Genomic DNA, 16,716 nt, shown 5'->3' on the forward strand with positions numbered 1-16,716 from the left:
GCTGTGTATACTTGATCCCATACTCCAGATCACTTACTGAAGATACTAAACAGCTTTAGGTCCAAAATTGATCCCTGTGGGATCACATTTGTGACAGGTTGGCCATTTTGAAAGCAGATTTTTACCACCACCCTCTGGGTGCAGCCGGGCAAACAGTTCCTCACCCACCTCACAGGCTACTTGTCCAGACTTTCTCTAGGAAACCTTGAAAACCTTGGAGAAAGCCATGTGGACACTGTTGACTACCTGCCCCACATTGACCAAGCAGGTAACTTTGTAGAGGGAAATCAGTTTTGTCAAGCATGATTTGCCCTTGGTGAATCCATGTTGGCTTTTCCCAGAAACGTTCTTCATCTGAACTTATGATATCTCCCAGGAGAAATTGTTCTGCAATTTTTTCAGGGAATTAAGTAAGACTGATGGACCTATAGTTTCTGGATTCTCCTTTAAGCCTTTCTTGTAAATAGGGGTGCCTTTAGCCTTCTTCTAGTCTTCTGGGTTGTCCCCTGCTTTTCCCAGCTTCTCGAAGGCAATGGTGTGACCTCTCAATATCAACCAGCTTTCTTCACACCCTCAGATGGATATTGTCATGGCTACCAGATTATAGGGGTCAAATTCCTGTAGTAGCTCAAATACTAGCTCTTCCTTCTCTACTGGTTGATCTGTGTTTGCGTTAAGCCAGAAATTTGTTCCCAAGGCCTAACCCAACAGAGATGAAAGATGTGTTGAGAACCTCCCACTTCTCAGCATTGTTGGTGACTAATTCATGTCTTCTCTTAAACAGTAAAAGCTTGAGGAGAGGTCCTGAAGAATCCTTTCTTGTGGCCAATTTCAATTAAAACTGAGGTTTTGCTTTTCTAACTGCACCTCTGCACACCCTGGCAACGACCTTATGATTCTCAATGGGTATTTGTCTGCTTTTCCATCTTGGTACACTTCTCATTTGGTTTTGAACAGCCTCAGAAGCTCGAATATAAGCTAAAGATGTTTCTTCCTTCACCTATTTTCCTTACCTTTAAAGGGATAAACTGTTTTCGTGTTTCCAGGAGAATGTTCTTGAAAAACTCCCAGCATTGGCTGGCTGCTTTATCTTTCATAGAAGCTTCCAATGGAGTCCCTCCCAGTTGCGTTCTAAGAAAGCTGAAGTTTGCTTTACTAAAATATAAAACCTTTCTCTTAGTACTAATCTTCAGCGTGCTCAGCTGGATCCTAAACTCCATAACACTGCAATCACTGCAGCCAAGGCTGTCACTAACCAAGATACTACAAAGTGAGTTTTGTGAGTAGCAAGCCCAGCAGTGCCTCGATCCTGGTTGGCACACCTGATGTTTGTATGAGGAAATAGTCCTCTGTATTTCAAGAACTTGATGGGTGACATGTGACATACTGTACTCTTCTTTCCACAAATGTCTAGATAATTGAAGGCACCCACTAGAACCAGGTTCTGTAGACCTGAAGCTTGCTTAAATAACCTAAATATTGTTTTGTTTTCCCTATTGTCTTGGTTTGGAGGTCAGTAGCAGATGCCCACTCTAAGATCCCCTCTGATCTTGATCCAAAGGCATAAAATAGGACTTCAACAATGACCGTAGTTTTCTTCTATACATTCAAGGTTCTTCTTAATAAAGAGTGCAACTCCTACTCCACTTCTTCTCTGCCTAACTTTACAAAACAAACTATAGGCATTCATCATGATCCTCTAGTCATGTGAGTTGTCCCACCATGTTTCAGTTATTCCCACAATACAAGTTTCTGGCTGATTGCGATGCTCCAGCTCCTTGTCTTAGCTTTTATATCTGAGCTGATGTCATATGGTATGGAATATCCCTTTGGTCACTTTGGGTCAGCTAGCCTACTTGAGTCCCCTCCCAGGATCTTGCCCTCAAATTGAGGAAGGAATGTTACAGCGCTGATGCCGTGCTCAGCAGTAGCCAAAACACTAGGGTGTTATCAACACCCTTCTAGCTACCAATGCACAGCACGGCATTGTGAGGGCTGCTATGGGGAAATAAACTCCAGCTCAGCTAGACACAATACAATGCCCAGAAGGCACTATACCTTTTGTGATTCCCTGTTAGCCTAGCAGATGTGATCACCTTTGTGTCTCCTAAGAGAGAAGCTCATAATTTCTTTTTGCAGTTTCCACTACATGCTACTGTACCATTTCTCCTAGCAGACCTTGCCCATGGATGTCTACAGCTGTTAAAGCAGCATATCTATTTTTGTTTGTAATGCTGGGAGTGAGGAATGAAACAGAGTCCTACTTTTGTGGGTTTATTTTTTTAATAGTTTCATGGAACTATATGCTATTATATGCTGCTTTACCTACTTCCCTCAAAACAACTAAGTCCCAGGAAAGCTGAAGACAGCTGCAAAAGACAACCCGATTGTAACATGCCTATACCAAGTGTTTCAGAATTGATAACAGCATTCTCTCATTATGTGATAGATTGGAGATTTTCTCCATCCAGCATCACAGACTACCTTCACTTCCACTCTTGGCCCCAGAATCAAATTAAAAAGATATGATGGATAAAATATTCCTCAGAGATTTCCGTATGAGCAAATCCCATAAATACATTTTTGGCACAATACGTCCCTGGCCTCATATAGATTATTTATCACAGTACTCTTAACTTCATGTCAGAAGCTAGCACCTGATGAAACACTGAGATATAGACAGATTTTGAAGGCTTACAGGAAGTCCCTTTTCTGAAGACATGGACTCTTTACTGAAGAGCATTTCCAACTTCATTACTTTCAGAGTCCAAATCATTGTCAAAAATGTGGTTTTAAGTTCTAGATAAATTATAACTTTACTCTTTCTAAATAAGAAAAATTCTCACTCATGCTTCTCAGGAAAACGAATACTTGCATTTCTCTCAAAGCTTTCCACAGAATTTTTTGTAAAGGGTGTCTATTCCATATTTCTCTGTTTTTCTCTGTTAGCCTCTCTTATGCCTCCTGGGGGAAAAGAGCAGTCCAGGAGAGGATTTTTCTCTCTGCAAATTCAAGCAGAGTCTTCCTTTGTTGCCCAGGGAAAGAAGCATGGCTTCCAGAAGGGTGCGAATTTAAAGATGTTTATTTTCATTCAGCAGATGCTGTGCAAATTTTAAAGATTTCCTTCATGTGTTGCCAAAGACACCTACTTCTAGGTTTTAAACTTTCCTGTACTAGCTATTCTTGGCTCTGACGACTGTTGATTCCAGCAGACGTTGTGGTGGCCAACACTGTAAGACTTCACACTAAATCAACCCTAATCTTTTCGTCAGTCTAGCATAATACACTTCAACACTTAACCTGGAGCATCGCTTTTATGCTCCAGTTATGAGCTTCCTAGGACAAGGACCATCCTTCCGTTCATGATGTATGGCACACTTGCACTCAGGACTTTGTGTTCAATTGCCAGGTGTCAGAGTAGAAGGCAGATTAAACAGATACAGGACTCGTCTAGATGCCTATCTGTGAAGTCATGCTTTAAAAGACATTTTCCCATAATTTCTTACTTGTATAGAGATTTCTGAGATATATATACTAAACTTGTCTTCAATTAGCTAAAAGTTTAGTTTTGAGGGAATACCATGATAGTCTTTTTTGCCCAGTTTCTGTGTTGTTACTCACTTTAACAGCTAGTTTTATTTCATAAAAATACTACTTTAAGATAAAGTCTATTTCAGAGATTTCACACTGCGTTAATTTTTCAGGCTTCTAGTTCTGTAGACCAACTGACATTGTTAGAGCCATTCCAACATGAAGCTTTTATTTGAAGTGATGTAGCAAAAATATTTTAATCTATTTTTAATCACCTGTTCTTCTTGTAAATAATCATAATTTATTTAGTCTTGATTTCAGATAAGGATGTTGCCACATGAAATCTTATAGCTACAATTCCAATTAATAACATTTTCCCTAGAAGCTCTGAAATGCAGCATTTCACTATTCACTACTCAAAACTCTAAACTGTTTCAATTTCTCTCTAGAGCTGCATTGAAGACAATTTAATAATCCTTCATGTAAATTATATTATCATACATAAGATTTCTTCCCAATGACATCTTAAGCAATGATTCAAGTGTTAATATGTGTATATTTTAAATTGGCTAGCAGATGAACCAATAAAGCATTTTTTAAGGAGAGACAGTGGCTTCCGTCTCAAACTCCTTTTATTTTATGTAACAGTTAATTCCCCTGTAGTGCTTTCTCATGCAAGTTTCCTCATTCCTAATCTACTGAACTGTCATTTATTATTAATCTTAAACCAATTTTATTATACACATCTCATACTCTTAATAGAAAAGCAGTACAGTATTTCGCAGAATCACTGACATTTTGTGCTAGGCTCTATGCCTCTCTCAGCTAAGTCCTCTCCTCTTTTTTATTGGGGAGACAAAATTAAAAAAGGCTCTCTGTTAACTAGATTTTAATGTACATTACGGCTTTTTAAACTCTCTCTGCTCACTTAAAAATTCAGGCTCACCTGAGCTGGGGAAGCAAATTATAGTGAACCCAAATTTCATAATCTTAACATATATGAAATAATAGCTAAAGCAATGAAGGAAAAGAAATTGAAACGATGGAGGATAAAAAATCTGATCTGCTACACTTTGATCTCACAGATCACATTTGAGCAGCGATAACTGAGGGCCTTGAAAATCGAGGGCAGAAAATCTGATCTGCTTCTTGAGAGCTGAGGCAGCACCTACAGCACACAGGGTTCTCCTACTGCAGAAGCCTTGTGGCTGGGTCCAATACTTTTCACAGTGTGAACTTCCCCTGTGATTTCTATTTTAGCTATATTAGATTACTTCAATATCAGATAAATTTTATTGCATATTATGTTTCATTTGTTTATATATATTTATAATATGTGTTAGAGTTGGCTGAAATCAAGATGGTCTTGCTACCCATGGTATTCAACAGGATTAGATCATCCCATCTGCAGAGTAGATTTATATTCATTTCCCATCAAGGTATCACCTTTGTTTCTCTGACAAAATTCACTCTTTAAAAAAATTAACATGAAAGTTTTTGCTTCCTATATTTGAAATACTTTTTTCCAGGCTAAATAATATCATATGCTAATAGGATAGAAAACACTCTGAAAGAAGAAAAAAAAAAAAGTCTCTGAAAGTACCTTCTGGTATATGAAACCCTCTGATTAAAAGAAGTCAAGCACACACTACCTCAGGTAACTTCAGTCTCAAAAGCCAGAATCCATAAGTCAGTGATTTCCTTAATGGAAGAGTTTTAACATTTCTTGTGGGAATATCAGGCGCTCCAATGCTATTGAAGCAGAATGCCACTTACAGTTTAAGAAAAATTACTGTCAAATGAATAATGGCTGCTCAAGGCACATGTTATCTATTTCTGCAATTAGCAGAGAAATCCTTTTGCAAGACTCGTTTAAAACATCAGTTTTACTGCCACAGGAAAGCAGCAGTGTGTGTTCCATTTGGCAGCACCACTGTGCTGTACTTAAAGGTCTGTCAGACCTGCTGTAACAAGCTTTTATTTTGAGAACCGTGCAACTGTGGGATATAAATTTTCTCCAAACAAAGTCTGCATTCAAGATTTCCCCCCAGAAGGACTTTCTTCTTACAGAAAATGAGTCAGTCAAAGGGGATTTTTCTCCTTTTAATGTTGTCAAAGGGGATTTTTCTGTTTTAATATTAAAAATATTCAAATCCTAAACTTAGGTTGCAATATATTAAGTAGGTGTTCACTTTCTTCATGAAACAGTAGATTTGAGACTTACCAAACTCTGTCCCTCTCAGAGTCCTGCACAATCAGTGTATTGTCTCCCACCAGGTCACATGCTATATACCTTAAAAGTCTGCTGAGAGGTCTTTCCATTGGGAAATTTGAATAAAGGGTCAGTGAGTATAACTGTATTCTGTAATCAAGTGAGGACACATCTCTAAAAACAGAGTAGTTCCAGAACTACCTCAGTTCTGAAGTAGTGATAAAAAATTCCCTCTCTCTACATATGTAAAATCTCTGATTTCCAGGGCATTTGCTCTAGCGTGGAAGTTTTAGCCTAGCAATGGTAATTTCCATCACATATTCACAATTCCATACTGACAATTCCAACACTCATTGTGCTACAGAAAATTCATCAGGATTGAAAGACTTCTGCCCGTTACTCGCCCATGTGTACAAAACCAGACAACTTTGAATAAATGTACATCTCAGCCAGAATAAGACAGGAAAGAGAAAAGAATTTTGGGACAAGGATATGACAGAAAATGCAATTCCTAATCTGATATCCTTTATCTATATGCAGTGCTGTGACAAGATTTCTGCTTCCTGATTGGAGCTACATCATCCCCTTCCCTTCCTCCTCCTTAATGCTGCCCAGATCCACACTCCCACATGTCAGTGTTTTCCACCACATCCCTCATCTGAATGACATAAAGACCAGAGAGCCAGGGCATGCTCTTGCTATGTCAAATCAAAGCCATGAGGATATCTACTGATCCAGAGATTCAAGTTGAAAATGAAGTTTCCTCTGAATAGAACATTTGGAATATCTTGCTATATTCTCTGTATATGTATTTAGAGACTTTCTGAATAAAAAGAGGCTGTGGCTTTTACCATAAGGTAGGATACAGATGATAGCTTTGCAAACACTACATTTTGTACTTTTAATGGTATTTACTAAATGTCTGCAACATACATAGCTAGTAATACCAAACACTTTGCACTATCCAGGAACACTATCCAGACTGCAATTTCTCCTGTGAGATAGTCCTGATGGAAAGAAAAAATATATTTTCTAGACAAAGTACAATAAATAAGCCTTAATGTACAGAGAACAAAAAATTGATGGTAGGTAAAGTTTCCCTGCTATCTGGGACAGGAGATATCCTTTGAAGTAAATTGTTGTCACACTGTGTTCCTTGTGTAATCTGGCTGACCTTCTTGCTTGGAGACTGCAGTCAGCAAATTACATGCACTTGTGGTTTCTTAGTGTGGTGGTTGATTTGGTACTAAATAGCACACATTCTGCAAGCAGATTGGTGAGAAGTAATGTATTTGTGGAAGGCAAAGTGTTGCTTGGGCATAGAAGAGAGTGTGCAGCAGAATGATTGTGCTACATCCACTTAGATATTAATGAGATGCGATGTGACTTTCCCTGGGAGGAAGTCTAACACAATGCAGTGTTCCCATCCTATTAACTGGCATTACGTAGTATTAGATTTTCATACAATGATGTTCAGTGGTCTGGCTTCTGCAAACATTGTCTGATATTAACTTCAATACAACTCAAATACACAGTAATAAGAAAATCTGAAACATGACATTTTGCTCTCTTTAAACTAGATTACTGGCATTACACATTTCAAGTTTTGTGTTTAAAGTTATTACATCATATTCCCCACAAACAGGTAATTTAAAATCGATAGCAAAAATCTTTGTATGTATTCCATGCATACATTCAAGTGGAATTCTTTCTTTGCCCTAAAGAAGAAAAAAGAAAATGTTTGCTGTTGTCATATTAGTTTCACTTAGAATCTCACGCTTGCTAGGTCCAAAATAATATTCAAATTTAAAATATGTTGTCACTTATTCTGTGAATTGCAAATTTGTGTCACATCCTTGATAGTTGAATTTGGCACATTCTCATGGTAAAACAAATAGAAGGTATATCAGAAGAGGGATCCAGGCCTGAGGCAACACAGACCCTAAATGGAAATTTAAGTGCTCTAACGTGACTAAAAGCACATCTTGTGAAGGCCTGGGAAGAGAATAAGGGCACCAAAATAACAATAACTGTCTTTTAACTACTCTATCTCTGCAGGGATGATGAAACCTAAACAGTCTTTTCTGTCATAGCACAAGTGCCCTGTTTCCAGCCTTGTTTATATAGTCCTTATAAGAAGAGACATTTAATAAATGGACTACAAAGTGAATCTGAAGTCACTTTGTTCCCTCCTCCTACCTTTGTGGACAGAAATCCTTGGTGTTTTGATGGTGTGTCAGTGAAGTTGACGGTGTCCAAGGCATATATCTGCATTCTCCAATACACCCTAAATGTTGCCCTGAGGCATACATTACCTTTTCTCATTCATTTCTGATATAACTTGTATAAGACTGTGCACATAAGTGGCAGATACTCGGTTCATTTAAACCCTAGGACCATATTTATTTCTCTAGGTTCCATTCTTTCACTGCTGCATTTTGCCCTGGCACCCAGGAGCAAGTGACATTTTTCTTCTGGAAGCATCCAGTGCAGACACTCTCCAGATGACAGAAACCTCACAGAAATCCTTTGCTCCAAGTCAAATGCTGCAGGCAAAATCAGTGTATCAGCACATAAGGCCCTGTATACATATGCATGCTTCCTTTGTGCAGGTCACACATTTGACGTGAAAGCAATGTCAATATTCACTGAATATGAGAGAATTTTTGGCTCATTGACAATTCTCTACTGGCTACAGTTGATTTGTGGAAATTTCGTGGCTGTGTAGTGTTGCAGAAGTCACTTTAACCTTGGATATTTTTCTAGCTTAATAACAGTGGACGTCTGTTGCTTCAGATTTGTTTCCTTATTGTGTATTTTTTCCTTACATGATTATTCTTTTAACACCCCTTTTCCCTGGCAGGGAGTTGATATATATTGTCAAGTTTAGCTTAAGAGTCAGTCAAAAGAATAAATTGCTAGATTAACTGTGGACTTGTTTCAAAGACATTTAATTATTTTATCATTGAAGAAGGTAAAATATTACTCTGAGCCTAGCTTTTTATTTGCATTAGGGTCACAAGCTTATCAGGAAAACAAGGTTACTGAAGTGTGAGTTTGAAGACATATGAAAGTGACACCTGTTTGTGTTACAACCCTCCAAGACTTCCTATTCTCTTGCTCTGTGAAGCCTTTCCAGTCCAGCAATTTCTAGGAGAATTTTAAAATGTATTCTTCTTCGACAAGTTCTTCTGTTTACAGTAGAGCTTTCAAGAGCTGACAGGTATGCCTTAGTGCACTAGTTTATTTATTCTATTCACATGCAAAGCTGCACATAGCTTCTTGGTGCTGTCCCAGGCTGAGAACTGAAAGCACACTATAGCCAGTCAGATACTGAATTTTGACACGGAGCTATCCATGTCAACTCAGCTTACAGATCCAGGTCTCCAAGATTCCTGCTAAGGGCCTGGGTGATTTGTACATTGTTTTTTTTCAAAAGCAGTCATCAGCCTGGCCTTTAATAAACCCTATTTTTTGAAAAATGAAATTTCAGAACACACCCTCAAAAACCCTAGTTTTGAGAAAAAAGTAAGTTGACTTGCTTGAAGTCTGTGAAAGCTGTGGATAGTTTTATAAAGCATTTGCAAAATTAGACAAGATAACAACTTCTCTAAGAAAAGATAAAGAAAGTAGAATTTAAAATATAAAAAAATATTAATATCATTACTGGCCATAAAACCAAATATCAATCTTTCCATTAAAAGCAGATAGTATAGTATGGCCAGTCTTTGTGAACGAAGATTTGGGAAAGGTCATTAACCCTTCGAGCCTGCGCAGCGGATTTTTTAGGTGAGACCCAGTGTGTGCTGAACTGAGCCCACCCTTTAATCCTGAGGTTCATCTGCAGGGGCCGAGCGAGCTCGGACGGTGGCAGTGAGGGCCTCAGGACATAGGTTTGTTTAGAGTGACCTTCTCTTAGATGGATGGCCTTACAGGGCTGACGAGCTCCATCTGCCCAGAGCAGTTCCCTGACTGGGAATCGAACCCGAACCATGGCGGTGAGAGCGCCGCATCCTAACCACTAGACCACCAGGGGGCCCAAAAGCAGATAAACCATGTGCTTTTCTATCTTTAAAATCATAAGGTGGAATTTAACTTCTCTTAGGTATGACTAGTTAGGTAAATTTTATTATAGACATATCTTGCCATTATTTGTCTCCATTTCTCTTTTAATTATACATTCAGAGCACTGCCTGATATTTATTCTGACAAATGCTGTTTTAATAATGAAATTCTCAAACATATGAGTAATCTTGATTGACACAAAGGCACAGAAAATTCAAAAGATGTCGAACATGTTTTAGGGCTCGTTTTCCAGATATTTCAGTCTGCTTCTCAAAATCAAAGAAATCCCACACAACCACTATTATAAATTCTCAGGAAAGCTGCATACAGAAGATTTGTAGGTGAAGTGAAGTTCACAATCAGGATACAGTGTTTTGAAATATTTTTTTCTTCTTGTTGTCTATAATAACTTTCTCACACGCTTCCTCTTTAAAGGAAAATGTTAAGAGGAGCTTAAAAACTCTGCAAAAAGCCAGTGAGACCCCCTGCCAAGACACAAAGCAATGCTCAGGGAAAGTAAAACCACTTATTTAATCCTCCCTTTTTTCCCCGCCCCATTTCACCCAGTAAAAGCAAGTGAAATGAAACAGGAGACAGCAAGAGCAAGGCACCCAGTGCAGCAAACAAAGAAAAGCAAGCAGAAAAACATCTGAAGGAAGAGGTGATTAAAAAAATAGCATGCCTCTCCTAAAATACCCCTGTTCAATTATTTCTGTCTAGTTTGTTCAGGGAGGTACATTCTTTTCTAGTTAATATTTTACCTATGTTTTTTTGCTGTAACCAGTGTAACAATGGACACATTGTTATTTTCTTACACTGATCATGGTTTCAGCTGTAGTATATCTAGCATACTAGGCATCCATCTTCAAGTGAATCCGAAGCTGCAGTGTGTCCTTGTAAGAAAAATGAGAGTGTGCCACATAAACAAGAGAACAGAGGAAGGTTTACAAGGGACTCAGTAGTGGTATGGTGATGTAATGTGCTATGATAACTAAATCTGTACAAATTAAAGTTCATCCAATTCTTAAGTATGATCGGTGACGTCAAAAAAAAAGCCCTGCTAAGCCTATTTGCTTTCCCACTACCTCATAAACAGAAAGTCTGGAAAATAATTGTAGAATTTAATACTTACATGAAATGTTTTCTTCAACATGCAATGAAGATATTTTATGAGTATGACAGAAGAGTCTGCTTACTACTTTCATTTTAATTAACTTGGCACATGGGCTTGTCATGATTCAGAGTAGAACCAATTACTTTTTTTCTTTAAGCCTTTTTCTGAGGCTCTTTCTCCCTTTTTTTTTTTTTTTTTTGTGGCTTACAGGATAATTGTGTAAGGGGCAAAAAAGTTTATTTCTGCTGTAAAACCAGAGCTTGGGAGAGTAACCTCCAGAAGTCTTCTGCCTGCATTTCCATGCAAGCTGGACAAGCTTTCTCAGGGTGTACAGGGCATCTTCTCTGCTGTTTTGCTTCTTTCTGCTCTCTCTGCCTATGATAGTGAAGGGCAACTAGTCAAGTTCAAGTCAGCAGTAAGGTGGGCAAGATAAGTCCCCACTCAGTGTATACTGTCCATTGAATTCATTTAGAACTGCTACAATCCATAATGTGTGCCTTCTTTCTCTCTTAGCAGTCATTGGAAATGGAGGACATAGAATACAGGGTATTTATTGTGCATCTTTTTTTTTGCTTTTGTGAAATAATTCACCTTATCAAACACAGGCATGTTTGTTCACAAGTTCTGTTCTAGCTCAACAACTTCTTGTTGCAGTAAGTCTGACACGGGCGCAATGTTCCAGAGAGACTTTATAACCCATAATAAATTTCCACCTGCCATTTCTCCTCCTCTTCTACCTTCTCTGCTCTTTTCAAAGAGTAAGCAAGATATTGAGCAGAAAGTACATTTTACTGCTAGCAAGCAATTTTGTGCAGATGTTGCGTCCAAACCCTCAAATATATGTTCATCTCCTTGATATACAGTGTTCTGCACACTTTCGTCTGAGAGACGCTGTGTAAAAGTAAATAACAGTGTAAGACATGACACCACAAGACATTCAAAGAGGAGCAGCACCACCCCCTAGCACACGATTCCTTCCTTTGTTTTCCAAGGGCAATTAATCAGTTTTCAGTGAAAAACCTCCCACCTTTGCTGATTTTTTTCCTTTGCAGAATGTATTAGTTAAATCTTCTACTTTGACAGAAAAATCTCTGCCTGAAATGGTGTCCCCAATTGAAACACAAATTTGTCATGCCTATTTAATCCTATAATGCTTATCTCCTTTACCACGTTTGGGGGGTACAGACTTTCACTATCATCAAAGTCACAAGCCCTCTCTCCTCCATTTCCCCATTATAATCCTATAAATAAACATTTGAAGAACAAAAAGGACTAGTTTCTGTATGGGTGGGGGAAGGGGTTCCTGGTTGATTTATGAAAGGACACTACTAAGCTAATCACTTGCCTTGCAGATGTGCATCCGTTTTTTTCAGGCTTGCCAAAAGTTTCTTTCATTTCTATCCTTTCATTTTGTGTCAGATTAACCCATCAAAGTGATTTGACAGCCAGATTCAGATCCAAAATGGACTTATTTCATAGCTTTCAAACTCAAATTATTCCCTGGCTTTTCGTATGTCAGCTGCTGTAAACATGCATGGAGATAGCAGCAAATATCAGAGCTTTGACTGAGCTGGCATTGCAGCTCTCAGCACCACCTCTTGAAATGTTCGAAGGTATTTTAGTAACACAACTTCATCTTTTTCCTAGAAAAAAAAAAGGTTTAATGTCTTACAGCGTTAAAAAATCAAAAAGAAAAGACTTTCCTATGTGATCACTTGCACAAAGCTGCTTTAGAGACAAAATGCTAATGGAGGATATTTAACAAATGTAAATCATGAGAAATTTCAAGAAATAATGTATGTTTTCAAACTTCTCTGTACACTTCATTTTTCACATACGTTTCTTCAAAAATCCTGGTTCAGACTTAGTCATTTCAGACATCATATGAAGGTGCAATGTCTAAATGGATATGCTGTGAAATCTAAGCATGTGTCTAGACCAGATGTTAGTATTTGGGAGATCATTTGTGCTGTAAATCTGGAACAAAACAGGAAAGTTCATTCACTAAATTAAAAAATGAAAAATTCTCTTCCACTTCACTAATCTCTTTCTTATATTCTATTTTTTTTTCTGAGACACCAGTCACTTGTCAAAGATAATCCTACACGTACAGTTAAACTACCACAAGAAAGCTGAATCATACTCTACCATTGTTAGAATATGCCAAGAAGGATATATAAGATAAGAATTAAGATATTCATGCCAACTACTTCTTTAAAATGCCTGTTTGTTATATTTTGAAAAGTCTGTGTCTGGAAGGTCTTACTTGACAAGTAATAAACCTAACTTTAAATACTGAGTTCTTCATAGACTGCTCATTTCCACACAAACATACACAGACACTGTGTAATCTGGAGTTATTCTTGCCTGAGTTATACTACAAATCAGGAAAACCGAGGCTGTGTCTTCACATTGTAATATCAGATAAAACTGCATTAACCTGCAGTAAATTTCAGGAAGTGAAACCTAAAGCCATGAGTTCAAATACCTCTTGCCATTTTGTATTTCCCTTTACTATGAATCATAAGCTAAACTGATCCTAGAAAAGGGCAGAAACAAGATGTCATTTATTATACAATCTACCAGATTTCCAACCATGGTCCATTCCAACAAACATAAGAATTTGATAATTAGTTACCATTAATCATGTTAGTGAAGAAAATCATGTCATTCAAACCAAACAGAACATCTTCATACACTTTTTCATTGACTGAATGGAAAGCAAATAGAGATCATATAATGTCTTCATTCAGTACTTTCCTACAGAAACCTAAAAGGACGTTCAAACACCATCACTGACCTACGAAGTATAATGCATAGACTTCCAAAGGAAGCATTGAAACTGTGAAAGTTTTTGGTGTTCCTGAGCATATTTTAATCATTTTCATATTGTCAAACCAAGAGGCATTGCATATTTTTGCTATAAATTCTATACCGAAAGTGCTGAGGTTTTTTTCTCTGTTAAAATCTTTTCTACCCCATGAAATTATGACGTATTAGGAAATGCCAGAAACAAGGTCACAGTAGACCCCTGCCTGATTAAGAATACGAGAGCTTCAGCTGCAATGTCAGTTTAAATACATGTATAAATAGAATGCTGGGGCAAGATCTAAATTACTCTCTAACTTCCAAAATGTTTATTCTCAGTAAAGTTAAGACTATTTCAAATAAAGATGGCACTTAATTCTGACTAGTCAAGGGATATAATGAATGTCTTGTTCCAGGTTTTATAGACAGAAGGGGATATATGTATAGGAAAGCTGAATTTGTATTCTTTCTCTATACACTTCTGTCTTTGGCACTTATCTCCATTTGAATGACATCAAATTGGAATTTGGTGTGTCAGACCAGATGTGTGCAGTGGTTCCTTTATTTTGAAGGGAAATGATTAGGAGAGGTTTTGAGAAGGTTGTGCTTTTTCATTTAAGAAAGCAAAGTCTACAAAAGGGTAAAATTTTAGAATTCTTGCAAGTACAAGACTAGAGAGAAAAAAACATTAGACTTAGGAATCTATTCATTCTCAAATGATTTTAACATTATTTTTTCGCCTGTAATTTTGAAATGCTGCCATCTGAAGAAGTTAAAATGTGTAAAGTGGAAAAATTAGTATCATGAGCATTTATACTTGTCCTTAGTTAGCCTTGTGCATTTCTAATTTCCTCACTTTAATGGAAATGAACAGCATCACAACAGACTCAAACTACGTCACTCCAAATCTAGGGGTGACAGACTTTATTAGTGTCAACAGGACACCCTCATGGTGTGAGGTTCTTGTGACAGAACTGAAGTCCAAATAGTACTGAGAAATTGTAAAAACTCCCCTCTTGAGAGATAATTTTCAATAGCTTGAGTATAAATCTTAGGAGCTGTATCATAACTTTCATGTTTGTATTGTACCAAGCCTAGACAGCCTTGTGATGTCAGACTTGTGCTAAAGCATCTTCTGAGCTGGTCTTTTGGTAAACTTTCGTTGTTCTCAAACATACTAAAATCAAAGTTGAGGCTTTAGCACCAGCTGAAAAAAGCTGACTAGAGCACATAAAAAGGTAAAGTTAAATTTGTAGATGAGTCCTCTGTAAAGTGAATCCATCGTGGTTGTTAAGGCATCCCATGAGAGAGCTTTCTTACCATGTCCAGACCATCTTTGGGTCCAGAAGGTTGATTCACACACTTTCTAATATTTTTAGTGCTTTCTTTCAGGAAGCAATTCTTTAGGAAGTAGAGAGTCCTCCCATTCTTCACTTGCAGGTCACTTCAACACCTCAGTTCATGTCCACTGAATCAGCATCATGGGGCTGTGTACCACTGCAGTCTCTGCAGTCTCTGCAATAGTGGACAAAAGAAGGTGTTCTAATATTCATGCACATGTCTACTCACATTGTTAACATTTACAAAACTTTAATAGCATCCAAACAGGTAATTAATCTTTAACATTTTCAAATTCTTCCGTCAGTAGACATGTTTCCCAGAAATGGGGCAGAGGGCAGATGGAGAACTCACACTCTGGGGTTGTTTGGAAGAAGTTCAGTTTTATTTTTTACAGTTTATCTCATCACAGTTTTGTGATAAAAGCAAGGGTGGACTTGCATGTTCAAGGGAGAGGGATATACTATTACTCAATATTGTTCTCACCAAAATTAGTATTTAAGAGAAGTTTGTTAAACAGCCTAAATTTGTATATTGTTTGTTATGATATGTTTAATTTGACTGTGGACTTGATTTCCTTAAACTGCCTATTTCCAAAAATTATATTATTTCTTAATTGATTGAAAATACAAATTTTTAGTTTTGTATTTACTGAAGAACAGATCTTGGGGTTTTTTTATCTGTGAAGAGATTTTTTTTCCCCCTTTCAGTAAACAGTGAACATACAAAATCAGGATGAAAGTACAGTAATTTCTCCACCTTAACCATGCCTTGTAAAGATTTATATTCATTTTAAACTAATTTTGTGCTTTTTAATCTACTTCTGTACTAATTTAAAGGAGAACTACCTTGATGCAGATGATTTAACCTTCTATTAGTTATTTTTGCCCACTATATACATTCTCAAGTTTCCAAACACCCTCTCAACAGCCATCCTTTGCAAGTGTTTAGCTTTCTCTCCACCTCCAGTGAAATAGTAGTCTGGAAAAACATGAACATGACTCTCTTCTTAAAAAAAATTCATATTGCAAAACTGTCACGTTTGTAGTGTTGCTAGAGGATCCTTTCTAGCAATAATACAAAGGTCCTGTCATTGTTTCCTGAAGTAGTCAGTGATGTTAAGCTATTTTTTACTTTACTAGATTTGCTCTGCTCGTTTTCAAAATATACATTTTAAAAGTTATTAATTCTCACTACTGATGTAATAATAATCTTTTGTATATATTGCATTTTCATACAAAAAAATTAGTAATATGGTATCTTAAATTACCACTAACCAACAGCAGCTTATCCCAGTGCTTAGAACCCAGGACATGTAAGCAAGCAGTACTGCTCCACTATCTTGTTCCCTACAGGAAAAGAGAATAAAAATAATAGTGGAATTTACTCTTTCCAGAATGTGTTTTTGAGTGTTTTGGCAGATGGAAGAGCGTCAGGACAGATTTAATTGTTCTATTAATTTCAAAGGCTAATTCAAAACAAGTTGACTACTTAATTAAATAAAGCCTAAAGAATTTGTCTGTCACTCCAGTACACACTGAATGAAGAAGGGACACTCCAAATTCAAGGTCAGCCAGTCTCTTGAAATTACATCATGTAGTAATTACCAGTTCCACATGCACCACTGCATCTTTCCTCAAAAGAATGC

General features: G+C 37.4%; 1 long non-coding RNA gene across 1 annotated transcript; it reads right to left on the reverse strand.

The window, feature by feature from the left end:
- Positions 1–11,103: 11,103 nt before the first annotated feature.
- LOC108493610 lies at positions 11,104–16,419 on the reverse strand. The gene is made up of 3 exons (XR_001873540.1): positions 16,346–16,419; positions 15,051–15,245; positions 11,104–12,565 (listed from the first exon to the last, which is right to left on the reverse strand). It is a non-coding gene; the product is annotated as an uncharacterized LOC108493610 (long non-coding RNA).
- Between the last annotated feature and the right edge of the window lie 297 nt (positions 16,420–16,716).

Source organism: Lepidothrix coronata, unplaced genomic scaffold (assembly GCF_001604755.1).
Source record: "Lepidothrix coronata isolate B3197 unplaced genomic scaffold, Lepidothrix_coronata-1.0 Scaffold18, whole genome shotgun sequence".
NCBI lineage: Eukaryota > Metazoa > Chordata > Aves > Passeriformes > Pipridae > Lepidothrix > Lepidothrix coronata.